Source organism: Bubalus kerabau, chromosome 1 (assembly GCF_029407905.1).
Source record: "Bubalus kerabau isolate K-KA32 ecotype Philippines breed swamp buffalo chromosome 1, PCC_UOA_SB_1v2, whole genome shotgun sequence".
NCBI classification, from domain to species: domain Eukaryota; kingdom Metazoa; phylum Chordata; class Mammalia; order Artiodactyla; family Bovidae; genus Bubalus; species Bubalus kerabau.
The window spans coordinates 49,305,462-49,321,174 of NC_073624.1; positions in this window are offsets into that span (position 1 = coordinate 49,305,462).

Below are 15,713 nucleotides of genomic sequence, written 5' to 3' on the forward strand. Positions count from 1 at the left end.
ATTAAAAAATGCTTACTCCTTGGAAGAAAAGTTATGACCAACCTAGATAGCATATCGAAAAGCAGAGACATTACTTTGCCAGCAAAGGTCCGTCTAGTCAAGGCTATGGTTTTTCCTGTGGTCATGTATGGATGTGAGAGTTGGACCGTGAAGAAAGCTGAGCGCCGAAGAATTGATGCTTTTGAACTGTGGTGTTGGAGAAGACTCTTGAGAGTCCCTTGGACTGCAAGGAGATCCAACCAGTGCATTCTGAAGGAGATCAGCCCTGGGATTTCTTTGGAAGGAATGATGCTAAAGCTGAAACTCCAGTACTTTGGCCACCTCATGGGAAGGGTTGACTCATTGGAAAAGACCCTGATGCTGGGAGGGATTGGGGGCAGGAGGAGAATGGGACGACAGAGGATGAGATGGCTGGATGGCATGCTGACTCGATGCACGTGAGTCTGAGTGAACTCCAGGAGGTGGTGATGGACAGGGAGGCCTGGCATGCTGCGATTCATGGGGTCGCAAAGAGCTGGACCTGACTGAGTGACTGAAGAGAACTGAACTTAAGCACTGTTCTAAAGGCCTTACACTGATGGACTTGTTTAATTCTCATTAATCTCATTAGTCATTCTTGTTCTACAGATTGATAAACTGAGGCACAGGACATTTAAATGACTTGCTGGGACTTCCCTGGAAGTCCGGTGATTAAGACAGCAACTTCTAGTGCAGGGGGTGCAGGTTTGATTCCTGGTTGGGCAGTTAAGATCCCACATGTCTTGCAACCAAAAATCCATAACATAAAACACAAGTAGTATTGTAACAAATTCAATAAAAACTTTAAAAATGGTCCACTTTTTAAAAAATCTTAAAAAAAAAAAAACTTTCTGAAAGTAACACTTTTGGTAAGCATCAGTTCAGTTCAGTCGCTCAGTTGTGTCCGACTCTTGTCGACCCTATGAATTGCAGCAGGCCAGGCCTCCCTGTCCATCACCAGCTCCCAGAGTTCACTCAAACTCACATCCATCGAGTCAGTGATGCCATCCAGCCATCTCATCCTCTGTCGTCCCCTTCTCCTCCTGCCCCCAATCCCTCCCAGCATCAGCATCTTTTCTAATGAGTCAACTCTTCGCATGAGGTGGCCAAAATATTGGAGTTTCAGCTTCACCCCAGAACCCTCCTTCAGGGCTCAGCTCCAGCATCATCACTTTTCCCAGCTTCTTCATGACCACTCTTCACCCAAGATAAATTAGGGTGACTACTTCATCTCTGCTACACCTTGCCCCTTCTGCTATACTGTGGGCTCTTTGATGTCATAGATGGGGCTTTATACTCTTTCACATCTCTGTACCCTCAGTTTACATAGCCTGGTGGATACATATGCAGAGGATTTACCCCAAATTAGGTCAGGTCATGGTGAGCTCTGACTAGCTATCAGGAAGGTTTAGATTTGATCTGAATTTGGGCTGGGGAATCAAATGACCCTGGGCAGATGAGTAATCTCATAAAATGTGTGTTCTATGAAACCCAAGCCAAAACGTGGGGTGGGTAGGACACTAATCTTTTCCCCTTTTCATATGGATTTAAGACAGATGAAGAGGAGATACTTATCATTCACCCTCTATAAACTTTATGGGGCTATTGGTAAGGATGAGTATGATGGTCATGGTGCTTTTGATGGTGGTGATGGTCAAGTTTGTCTTTTGGATTTTGTTCTTCCAAGAATTCTTTTCCTAAGCGAGAAATATTTACTTATTTTCCCTTAGAATTTCTCTCTGACAGCTCCCATGTCACTTTTAGGTTCTAAGACAATGATTTCACATAGTAGGTTTAAAAAGTGAGGCAGGAGAAGGAGTTTTTCACCACTTTTAGCACTTAGTAGATTTTAGGTCAAACAATCTAACTGAAGAGTTCCAGGGAAAATATTTCTTTGTTACCCAGATAGGCTATTTTCCCATTATACTACACTTGAAACTCGGTAGTTCTTTGTAGCTGATCAACTACTCTCCAGTTACAGAAGACACAGGAGAAGGGGTTAGGGTGGGCAGAGGAATCCTAAAGCTAGAAGCTCAGAAGTACCCAGAAGAATTTTTTTTTTTTTTTTCAAAAAGTGAAAGTAGATGGAATTCAAGATAAATTGGGATGAATGGCTTTGAGGTAATTCAGATAAGAGGAAGGTGCCCCAAACTGCTTTAATCCCAGAGCAGGGCAAGAGAATTAGCCAGCACTTAGAGCTCTTGTCAGCAAAACTAGAGATGACAAACAAAAGAATAATTCTTTAGAAATAACTAGAAAAGAAATGAGCCTCCCTAGTTGAAGAAAGAGGGAACTGAAATGACAGGGGTATTTAAACTTTCAGAGTATATTCATTTAAATCTTAGAGAGTGTCTCTAGAACCTGAGAGGTAAAGGCTTGACTCTTGGAAAGAACACACACACACAGACACACACACACACACACACACACACACACACACACACACACACACACACTGCCACAATAAATGTCTGCTACAAACTAAAGAAGCTACCTGGACTTGAGATCCTCATGTTTTATAGGTATATCCTACAGGTATCCAGGAGGACCTGCTGCTCATTTGAGAGACCACTTAAGAAGAAAGAATTCTATCTTCCCTTAACCCCATCTGTACTTTATTAGGTAATTATGGCTCCTGAGACCCAGCTGTTGAGACAGGACTCCTCATTAGGAAGACACAATACAGCTTCAGGTCCCTGGAACCTGGGGGAAGTCGACACCTGACAAGACACACCCCAGTGAGATTGCAAATGACATTCACTCAAACATAAATACACCCCACCTTCTCCCTCTACCATCAACACCAACCACATATCCTTCAAGTACACATTCAAACTTTCATTACATATTTATGTGCACACAGTATGCAATCACAAACAAAGCCTGTCACCTCTACACAACCTCACTCTACTTCTTCACTAACTCACAGATAATGAGCTACCCAATCTCATTTCTACTCTCACAGTAAATTCTCTACTACCATTTTACATATACTCATATGCACATACACCCCACTGTCACATCACCTCCTAGATCCTTTTATTTTTTTATATGTCATGCACTGTTCTAAAAATAATTGATGCTATATCAATAAATAAGATACAGGTGAATCCTACTCATAGAGTTTACATTCCAGTGGATAAACAAATATGCAATTATGTAAATAAGATAGACAGTTATGAGTGGAAAGAAGACATTTAAACAAGATGATGTCATAGAGACAGAGAATAATTGAGCAGGATCCACAAACTCACACCCCTACCACTTACATGCATTACACCTCAGACTCTACTGCAAATGGCCCCATGTGTATACCCTACACACGAGTTCATTTTACTCTGCCATCCCAAGTCATCACCCACATCATCACATGTCCTATAGACAACTATACACATGACTCCTTCCCTACCATGTAGTATCACGACCTGTTTACATACAAATATTTTACAGTTTTACAAGCACATTCTCCCCATCACAACTACCTTACTTTACCACCCATGACAAACTCTTACAGATGGGTAGACCCACACATAATTCCCCCCAACCACACTTCAGCTTCACCAACATGCCACAGGACTCCACAGGGACTCCACAACACAGCACTCGGGTATCTGTAGATTGCACCTTCTGTTTACACAACATTCACACCCACTTGATTCCCACACAAACACACACAGCTGATCTGGCATTTTGCTTCAGAAGGGAGTGCATCTGGTCTTGTTCACCAATTTACTTCAAGAAATACAGTGCCTATTATTCCTGCCACAGCCCCAAGGATCATTCAGTCTGTAGTTCTGTTAAGAAAAGACAGAGCTTACTCTAATCTCAAACTAAATGATATCTGTAAACAGTGATAGGAAGAAAAAAGAAACAAATTTATTTGGTTGAGATCCACATCAAGAACATGTTGTCATTTCCCTTGAAGTCAAAGCCATAGGGAACTTGCCTCTTCCTTTCCCTCACCTCAGTTTCTCCACTGGCCATTCATTTTTAGAAACAAAGATTGTTCCAGAGGTCTGATGGAGACAACAGCATGGTGACTTGGCCAACTCTACAGAGAGTGAAGCAGCCGCATGTCTGCCCACGAAGCTAGAGGGGTGGGGGTGCTTTAGAGGAGTCAATGGCCCAGAGATCATTATGGAACATCCGTTTTATAGCTTAGTGACTTGAAACAACACCCATTTACTGTCCCAAAGATTTGTAGGTAAGGGACCTGAACATGGGTCTCTACTTAGAATCTCAAAGGCTGAAATCAACGTACCAGCCAAGTTCTCATGTGAAGGCTCTGCAGAGGGAATTTATTCCCAGCTCATTCATGCTTGCAATCTGGTTCCTTGCAGTTATAGGACTTAAGCCCTGTTTCTTTGTTGACTATCAGGCAGGAGTTGCTCTCTGCTCCTAGAAGGCATACACCATCTAGGTTCTGACGTCAAAGCTCTCTCATGCTTTGTAACTCTGACCTTCATTTCTGACATCTAGACCCAGATTTAAAGGGCTGTGTGATTAGGTCAGTCTCACCAGGATTATCTATCTGAAGGTCAGCTGATTTAGGACCTTAATTACATTTGCAAAATATCTTCCCAGAAGTGCTTAGATTAGTGGGTAATATATAAACATATATATAAAATAAAATGCATATACATCAATTTGTTAATAAAATGTGTGTATATACATATATATACACATCATTATAGCACTCAGGCTCTTCCTTGCGGTATAGGGGTTTATTCTAGTTGCTGTGCACAGGCTCTTTAGTTCTGGTGTGCAGGCTTAGTTGCCCCTTGGCATGTGGGATCTTAGTTCCTTGACCAGGGATTGAACTTGCAACCCCTGTATTGAACGGTGGAGTCTTTTTTTTTTTTAAATTTTTAACTTTACAATATTGTATTGGTTTTGCCATATATTTTTTTTTTTTTAATTTTATTTTATTTTTAAACTTTACATAACTGTATTAGATTTGCCAAATATCAAAATGAATCCGCCACAGGTATACATGTGTTCCCCATCCTGAACCCTCCTCCCTCCTCCCTCCCCATTCCATCCCTCTGGGTCGTCCCAGTGCACCAGCCCCAAGCATCCAGTATCGTGCATCGAACCTGGACTGGCAACTCATTTCATACATGATATTTACATGTTTCAATGCCATTCTCCCAAATCTTCCCACCCTCTCCCTCTCCCACAGAGTCCAAAAGACTGTTCTATACATCAGTGTCTCTTTTGCTGTCTCGTATACAGGGTTATTGTTACCATCTTTCTAAATTCCATATATATGCGTTAGTATACTGTATTTGAAAGGTAGATTCTTAACCACTGGGCAACCAGGGAAATCCCTAGACTAGTATTTTAATAACTGGGAAAAGGTGTGTGTAACCATGGACTGGGCACCTTAGGGTCATCATAGAATTCTGCCAACCACACCCAAGCAGTTGGTATCTGACTCACTTCTGTTAAGATTTCCTTTGGCCCTTACTTAGCCAGGTATCTGTATTTCCACTTTCATTTAATCTCCTGGCTTTAATCCATTCTTAAGTAATCACTGTGCTGAGACCTAAGAGTATGATCTCTTTTTGACATCCAGCCTTCAAATATTTGGCATTGATTAGCAACCCCCACCCCCAACATCATTTTGCTTTATCTCACAAAGCCAGGACTTTGCATTTTTCCTCATAAAGTACTCTTGACAGCCTTCCTTCTTCCAATCCTGGCCTGCATCCTTTAAGGACCAGGAAGTGTCATCCCAGAAAGGGCATTTAAGTCACCAAGTCCAAGTCTCTCATTTTTCTGTTGAGGAAGCTCAGGTTACCCGAGAGATTGCTCAAGGTCATAACATCAAAGGGTCGTTAGAACTACATTGTCCCTGGCTATTTCTGATCCATGAGCCCCAGTGGGGAAGACAAGAATCTTCCCGCGCAATGAACCAGAGCAGAAGAAGGAACCAGAGACAAGAGACCAGAGACAGGAAGAAGGAACCCAATACTTGCTGAGTCCACTCCACGTTTCAGACACTGGATTGGGCATTGAACACACCACATCCTAAATTCTCATGATAATCTTTTGAATCGGTGGTTCTCAATGGGGCAGTTTTGCCCCCAGAGGACACCTGGCAGTGTCTGGTCATATTTTTGGTGGTCACAACTAGGGGCAGGGGGTGGGTGCTACTGGCATCTAGTGGGCAGAGGCCAGGGATGCTTCAAATATCCTACATTGTGTATGATAGCCCCTAAAGTAAAGAATTCTCTAGCCTAAGATGCCAATAGTGCCAAGGTGGAGAAACCATGCTTTGAGTTAAAGCCTACAGCTCATATGCTCCCAAGATTCTCATAGTGCACCAGACTTTTAGGCAAATTGGACTATAACAATAGTAATTATCTTGGTTGTGTAGGCTGTTACCTTCCCCCTCTTCCAACCTGAAAAGACTCAGCTTCCCTCTGTTATCCCACACATCTCATGAACAGAGATGTTCTCTGCATCAAAAGGCACTCACCAGGCTCCTATTCAACTTCAGATATTTCCGATGTCTCCCAGCCTGGGTGGTGAACACCTATGCTGCTGTGGGAAGGCACTTGTCCCTGCTTCTGAGGCTCATTTCCCTGAGTCCTTCTTCTGGGTGCTGTTATAGCCTCTATTTTCCATGATGCACTGCAACCCTTGGAGTTCCAAGATGGCACTCCTTTCCCAGGAGCTTACAAAGGGCCCCATAGAGAAAACTTTCCCACTCCCTAGATTGGACATCTCACTTGGTCCTCTCAGCCCCCAAACAGGGCTGCCTGAGCCCCAAAATACCAAGGATTTTTTTTTAAATTTTATTTTATTTTTAAACTTTACAATATTGTATTCGTTCTGCCATATATCGAAATGAATCCGCCACAGGCATACATGTGTTCCCCATCCTGAACCCTCCTCCCTCCTCCCTCCCCATACCATCCCTCTGGGTCCTCCCAGTGCACCAGCCCCAAGCATTTAAATGACAACAGTAGAAAGCTTTTCTTCAGTTTCTGCCTTCATTGTCTCTTTTTCTAGGATCTGGATACAAGTTAGAAATCGAGGCTGAAAGGACAATTTGCGAGAGAAATAATGTTTGTTTCTCCCCATCCTTTTCCACTCTGCTCAAGCATTCATTGCGTTCTTTCTACCAAACCCCATTGAGCAAGTAAATTTATGAAAAATGCGTCCTCGGGTATCTCCCCTACAGTCCTTTATAGCTGCCTCTAGACATTTGTCAGGCCAAATCTGGGATGCTTGCTACTTACCAACGGGGAAAGTAAGACTCAGAAAGGTTAAGAAATGTGCCTACAAGTACACGATGTTGGAGCCAAGATTCTTTCAGGCTCCAAAGCCTGTTCTGATATATCCACAGAGATAGAATCAACTACCTACCTGCTGCCCAAGTATGAGACAAAAGCATATCCGTAACCCCCTGAATCTATTGTTGGCCAAAATGTTCATTCATTTTGGTCAACTCAATGTTGTCAACCATAAAACTCAGTCAACCTAAGGCCATATTATATAAAATACATAGCTAAGCCAATTCTAGCTTCTCCCTCTCTCTGTCTCTTATTTAATTTAAATTAGCAACTCATTTCTTTGTATTATTTATCCTAAAATGTGAGTTACATTAAAAAGTCATTTGGTACAGCAGAAATTAATGCAACATTGCAAATCAACTATACTTCAATAAAATTTTTTTAAAAAGTCATTTGGCTTAAACTTGCTTAGCAACAAGGCAAGCCTCTTTCTGTATGCATATTAGGCCAAGGTGTCCCATCTGACTTTTCCAAAGTGCATTCATTTCAGTCTTTTCTCCAAAATTTGGGGTCATTCTCCTCCCTCAGGAAAGCAATATTTTCATCTAGTTGGAGTCAATTCGCCCTTTCCCTCCTTCACTAGCGGTTTAAACTGCTGCTTCATTGTTTTCCTGGCTTCCTGGTTGAACAAAGCCTGAGTCTCTCTCCTCCCAAGCTTCTCTGCCTACTCCTCTCAGTTCAAAGAGACCTTTCTGACCCAGTTCCCATGGGAACAGAGGTTCACATTGCTGAGGCCTTGTGTGACCAGAGCCTCAAGATTTCTTTGTGAAAACTCATTGTGACACACAATAGGCTCAGTTGCAGCCCTCTGGCCTCCTCCACCTGTTCTAAGCCGATGCCTGCCAAACCACCGGTGGCTGAGATTCACTTGAAGGATGTCAGATTCAGTGGGTCTGGAGTAGGACCTAGGAATTGTTATTCATATTGATTTAAATTATCCAGGTGAGTCTGATATTTAGCCAAGTTCAGGAACCACTTTTCTAACCAATTAGCAGTCCTGCCAAGACATCCCAGGGCCCAAGGCCTCCTACTAATGGAGATTAGGGCCAGGGGGAATGGTCCCAGGGCCAAATCCAATTTCTTGCTTCTTTCAGTCATTCATTCACTCACAGATGATTGTTAAAGACCTATTGAAAGTCACGCACTGCTTTCAGGTAACACAATCCATGGAGGGACAGTAGTCTTCATCAAGAAAGCATCTGCTGGAGCTCTTTGTCCCTGGTCCTGCTTACCCTGAGCAATGTCATCCTGGCTCAAGTTCAGATTTACCCATCAGGCATTGAAAAGTAAACATACCCAGAGAGTATGTTTATACCATGATGAGGACAGTTTGCATGGAGTAGACCCTTAGGGAGCTGCTCACTTCACCATAAGAATTTAGCTGCAAAAACTGTCCCTGGGCAACCTCACCAGGCTTTACACTTTGACTGTTTTCATAAAACATTTGAGGCCAATGCAATGCACGATGTTAAGAAAAATAGATAGGGCATGTGAATTGAGGTCTAGGGGAGGAAGAGGGGGCAATAGTTACCACCCCTCCTTCTTTGGTGAAATTTCCTTCTTGTCCAATTCTTTCCCCATTCTGTGTCACTTAAAAAGAGAGCTAGGAGTTTTATGAGGCTGCAGAAGCCCTTACAGTCCAATAAATCACAAATCTCAAGTCATCTGAGCTGCCAAAGAGCTCTATTTGGGGTCTACTACAGGGTATATTTGTGCTCACACATCAGCCACTGTCTGAGATATATTTCCAGTCCTGTTCCCCGAAAAGTCTTCCCCTTGTGATCCTAGGACCAACAGCTCACTGAATGCTCTGGCAGAAAGAGATGCTGCGGGCCTGAAGGGTCTCACATAGAAGAATTCTTGCAGTCAAATGATTGGAAGAGATCTCTGAGGATAGCTATTCCAAACCCTCCATTTACAGATGTGAAACTAAGGCTCAGTGAGATTTTCCTATGACCTTTCAGCCTATGGAGGGAGTGATTTGCTCAAGTGAAAGGGCTCAACTGTGTCCAATTCTTTGCAACTCCATGGACTATACAGTCCAGGCCAGAATACTGGAGTGGGTAGCCTTTCCCTTCTCCAAGGGATCTTCCCAACTCAGGGATTGAAACCAGGTCTCCCACATTGCATGTGGATTCTTTACAAACTGAGCCACAAGCAGAGCCCAAGAATACTGGAGTGGTCACCTAGTTAAGGCCACCCAGTGTAAAAGCCAAAGTCTACATCCCAACCAGATTCCTTTCACCTCTACCAGAGAGTATCTATATGTAAAGTTGTAGTGCTTAATCTATATTGCAGAATTACAAATTATATAATAGTTATCTCCCTGTTAGGATGAGAATTTCTGGTGGTCAGATGTTTCATTTTAATTTGCCAATATTTTAATATTTGACAGATTATAGGAAAAGAGTGAGGGATAAATGAGAGGATGCATGAATGGCTGACTGGATGAATGGATGGATTTAGGCAGAAGCTTTCTCCATCCTATCTCTTTCTCAAAATGTGACTTGCCTTTGGCACTATTCTGGCACTTTCAAAGGTGCTAAACAGTGCCATCATGAGAAACGCTGGGCTGGAAGAAGCACAAGCTAGAATCAAGATTGCCAGGAGAAATATCAATAACCTCAGATATGCAGATGACACCACCCTTATGGCAGAAAGTGAAGAGGAACTAAAAAGCCTCTTGATGAAAGTGAAAGAGGAGAGTGAAAAAGTTGGCTTAAAGCTCAACATTCAGAAAACTGAAGATCATGACATCTGGTCCCATCACTTCATGGGAATAGATGGGGAAACAGTGGAAACAGTGTCAGACTTTAATTTTGGGGGCTCCAAAATCACTGCAGATGGTGACTGCAGCCATGAAATTAAAAGACAGTTACTCCTTGGAAGGAAAGTTATGACCAACCTAGACAGCATATTGAAAAGCAGAGACATTACTTTGCCAACAAAGGTCCATCTAGTCAAGGCTATGGTTTTTCCAGTGGTCATGTATGGATGTGAGAGTTGGACTGTGAAGAAGGCTGAGCACCGAAGAATTGATGCTTTTGAACTGTGATGTTGGAGAAGACTCTTGAGAGTCCCTTGGACTGCAAGGAGATCCAACCAGTCCATTCTAAAAGACATCAACCCTGGGTGTTCTTTGGGAGGAATTATGCTAAAGCTGAAACTCCAATACTTTGGCCACCTCATGCGAAGAGTTGACTCATTGGAAAAGACTCTGATGCTGGGAGGGATTGGGGGCAGGAGGAGAAGGGGACGACAGAGGATGAGATGGCTGGATGGCATCACTGACTCGATGGACATGAGTCTGAGTGAACTCTGGGAAATGATGATGGACAGGGAGGCCTGGCATGCTGCAATTCATGGGGTCTCAAAGAGTCGGACATGACTGAGTGACTGAACTGAATTGAACTGAAACAGTGCCTAGGGTTGAACTAGAGAAAATTGTAAAGTTGAATGAATTTCTTTCTGACACCTTCCTTTATCCTGGTCAGTTGGTGTCTCCCAAAGGACTAATATTCTCCTATGTCTACAGATGTTAGGAAACTTCCTACTATGCCACATTGCCTGGGCCTGTTTCCTTCACCTGTTGCCCATATGCTGGAGCTTTGATGAGAAACAGTTTTTCATCAGAACTGATCTGTCATGTTTCCCATTCACTCATCTATTTATTAATTCTTCCTCCACAAAGAGAAACCTGGTAATTAGCAGTGCTTTTCTCCTTGCCATTGTCTACATGTGAAATCCTAGTGTCAGCTTTGAATCTTTTATCTTAAATTCCACAGCCAAGTTGTCATTCAATCCACTTGCTTCTCCCTCCACAGCATCTTTATATTCATTTGCTCTTTCCTGCCTCTGATACTATTAACTTATTTCATGTCCTCACTCACTTTCTCCTCATCCATTACAATGACAACCTAATTAGTATCATTCTCTTGCATCCATTCTCTGATTTGTTTAGTCTAGCACTAAAGTGGTTCTTTTTCTGGTCATATCACTTACTCTCTGCTATATTCACACATACATATTCACAAACACATAAATACATATTCACACACGCTCACACATATGTTCACATATATTCACATTTTCTCGTCTTGACTTCACAATTTGTAAAACAGGGCCAGGGACTATTCCTCAGGTGCCATGTAAATGCAAAAATATCTGTCATCTATTATGGAGAAGGCGATGGCACCCCACTCCAGTACTCTTGCCTGGAAAATCCCATGGATGAAGGAGCCTGGTAGGCTGCAGTCCATGGGGGTCGCAAAGAGTCGGACACGACTGAGCAACTTCACTTTCACTTTTCACTTTCATGCATTGGAGAAGGAAATGGCAACCCACTCCAGTGTTCTTGCCTGGAGAATCCCAGGGATGGGGGAGCCTGGTGGGCTGCTGTCTATGGGGCTGCACAGAGTCGGACACGACTGAAGTGACTTAGCAGCAGTCATCTATTAGGTATTTAGCAGAAGTGAAGCACAGCACCATGATGGTAATAGTTACGGCATGATGCCATGTATCTCCCATGATAGTCCCAGAAGACAGGTATCTTTCACCTTCACTTTATAAATGAGGACCCCGAGGCAAAGGGCTGTTAAAGCACACTGCTCAAGTTTAAGTAATAGATTCTGAATTTAAACCTGGGCAGCCTCCCTTGAGAACCACTGTACTCAATTGCTAAAGAATACCACTTACATTTTATATGAAGCACCCAGTAAACTGCCCGGCAACACTAGGTGCTCATTTAATATTTTCACTTATGTCCCCTACAGAAATGTTTCTGGCACTCAAGTGGACATTTAAAATGTTGTTGGATTGACTGCAATTGACATTGGAACTCCAGGTTTTATCCAAGTTGGAGTAGCTTGTATCAGACCCACCCTCTTGCCAAGAACAACTATAAAAGCTGAATCAACAATAACAATGATAATATCTACAAAAGCAGCTGTTTGAGGGCTTTGGAGAGAAATCAAGTCAGCTATAATGTGAGAGAAGACATGGGTTGATTTGTTTACCATGGGGGGCGGGGTGAGGTAAATCTGCAAGGCTGAGGGGACTGGGGAGACAAATGTTGAACTTCATGGTTTCCAAATCAGCCAGGAATTAGGGACTGATACTCTCTAGCTATTCTTTTTCAAAGACTTCTTTTATCAAGGAGTTAGTTAAATTTGAAACCAGAGGTCTCAGCACTGTACTCTGATACTTCCAGTTCAGAGCTGATTTATCTTCCAGTTTATTTGCTGGGAGCAACTTGGGGGAGAGTTTCCTCCCCTCAGCTCTCAAGTATTATTCACACAGTTGTGTCCACCTCTTTGCAACCCCCAGGACTGTAGGCCACCAGGCTCCTCTGTCCATGGGATTCTCAGGAAAGAATACTGGAGTGGGTTGCCATTTCCTTCTCTAGAGGATCTTCCCAACTCAGGGATCGAACCTGGGTGTCCTGCATTGCAGGCAGATTTTTTACCATCTGAGCAACCAGGGAAGCCCTCACCTCCCATATCCCATACCACATCCCATTAATCTCCAATTCCTGTTGCTTCTGCCTCCTTAATATCTCTCTAAGCTGCCCTGCTTTTCCATCCCCAATGACTAACATGCGGTGCTGTGCTAACTCACTTCAGTCATGTCCAACTCTTTGCGACCCACGTACTGTAGCCCGCCAGGCTCCTTTGTCCATGGGATTCTCCAGGCAAGCATGCCCTCCTCCAGGGGATCTTCCAGACTCAGAGACTGAACCCATGTCTCTTATGTCTTCTGCACTGGTAGGTTCTTTACCATTAGTGCCACCTGGGAACCCCAGAGCCTAAGGTGTGCTAAGTTGCTTTCAGTCTTGTCTGACTCTTTGCAACTTCATGGACTGTAGCCCACTAGGCTCCTCTGTCCATGGGATTCTCCAGGCAAGCATACTGGAGTGGGTTGCCATTTCCTTCTACAGGGGATCTTCCCAACCCAAGGATCAATACATATCTTACAATACATCAATCAATACATCAATACAATCTCTTACATCTCCTGCATTGGAAGGTGGGTTCTTTGCCTCTAGCATCACCTGGGAAGTTAAGGTAACTGCCTTGAATTGCTCAGATCTTTCTCCTGGATTCCTAACCCATCTCCTTGCCCCAGGCTCTCGCTGCAGTAATCTGTTCTTTGCACAGATGCTAAACCTATCTCCCCAAAGCTAGAATCAGATCAAAAGATTTCTTGATTAAAAACTTTCCACGACTTCCCACTGCTTTCAGAAAAAGAAAAAGAAAGGTCCAATCTTTTTAGCATAATTCAAAAGTCTATTTATGCCCTGCCCCCTGCAAATATTTCATTTCTTTTTTAATCCTCTTACCGTCTGATCTGTCATCTCTGCCCACTTCAGTTCTCCAAACTCCCTTCATGTACTTCTATATAATATACCCTGTTCAGAGAGAGTATCACCTTGTTCCCTCTGCCTTTACCCTGTTAGTTACTATTAACTGTCATACCCAGCACACACAATTCTGCCAGAACCTTCCCTAAGTGTTCCCTCTCTCCCACTCTTATGGCTGAACCACATGGCCTTTCCTGTGTTATCACAGCACTTTGTATATTCATCTCTCTCAGCATTTACTATGATATAGGAAGAGGGTAGGGCACAAACCTATGAAGGAATGACATGGCCCAAAGACACAGCATAGACTGGTTAGAACAACTGGGTCCAAGATAGTGGACAAATCAACCTCCACTGGTTGTTGAGCCTTAGTATATGCTCATTGTAATACATCAGCAAGCTAAGCGACACATCCACAGGTGACATCAGAGCTCTGAGGCCAACCATGAAGGGCCAAAATGTTGACCCAACACCCCTTCCCTCAAATAGTTGGAATGATCCTCCCACTCATTAGCCTATAAAATCACCCAGCCCTATAAAAATTGACAACTCCATACCCTTGCTCTCTCTCTCACCTCTCCTGCCTTTTGAATTGGTGCACTCTCAGTCTATGGTGTGTGTTGTTGTTTAGTCACTAAATTGTGTCCAATTCTTTTGTGACCCCAAAGACTATAGCCCTTCAGGCTCCTCTGTCCATTCAATTTCCTAGGCAAGAATACTGAAGTGGATTGCCATTTCTGAATAAGCTTTCTTTGACTTTACTATGACTAGCTCTTGAATTCTTCCCTGCATGAAACCAAGAACCCACACTTGGCTGTGGTCCTAGGGATTCTAATGTGACCTAGGACATGAATATCCTCCAATGCCCCACTTTCTTTCTTGCAACAACTGTGTCAGAGAGAACTGACCGGCTTCTTGCCCTACTCAACGATGACCTTGCCAATGGTAGAGCCCCGTGGCTTGTCTGCACATCTCTAATGTATAGCATGGTTCTTGCCCAGCACAGCCAATATGTTTTGAGTAAATACAAAGAAAAGGGTCATGGAAAGAAATGTATATGATGATAAGAGCTTCATTCAAACTAAGGTACACTCAGCTGAGCACAGAAGCAACTCAGCAGGCAAGACATATTTTTCCCCCCCTCAGGTTTTATACAGGAAGATTGTTTACCATAGAGTAAGGCTTCACTTGGAACTCTTTGGTCACAACTCACAGAGGCCAAGTCAAACTAGCTTGAGAAAATAGGGGATATGATTGATTCACACACTGAGTCCAGAGCAAGGTCAGGGAAGGTTGACACCAGGGAGTCTTAAGCTCACCTTCTGAGTTACCTATTCATAATTCAACTTCTATCTTCCAGCTCCCTGCTCCTAGATCAGATTCTCCATTTGACAGGGATTTGAGCAATGGTAGCTTCAGGTTCATATCTTTACTGTCCCCTTTCTAGTTTGGATAAAAGATTTTTCTTACCCTGCATCATTTTCCAGTTGAGAAGTTCCAGGAATGACTCTGATGGCCCTGGCATGGTCATGTGCCCTCCTCCCACTGGACTAATCACTGCTGTTGGGAGTAAAGCACTCAAATTTTGTCCATATTGGGCCATATGCTCATCTGTAGGCAGGAAAGAAGGTGGAGTCAATGTAAGAATTGTGGCTCTCCCTTTGGACCCTGTGGCTAAAGAAGGAATAAGAGGAAAAGTTCTCCTGGCTGACACATCATTGGTGGCTGGGACATCACTGGAGCTAGAAAGCCATTCCAATTTGTGTCAGTGAAAAATAGTTCTAGAGGAGCATTTGGAAAAGTGTGAAAGGGAGGTGTATTAGTTTGGTTGTATTAAAAAAATTAGTAGCTTAAATAACACTCTTTGGTTAGCTCACAATTCTGTAGGTTGACAATTGGTATTGGCTCAATTGATTGGGTACATTCCTGAATTTATAGTCAGCTGCCAGTCAATGAGTGGCTCTGATTTAGGGTGCTGACTGGCTTTGTTATGATGGCAGAGGTGATGGGCCTGTGTATCCCTCATTGTACAG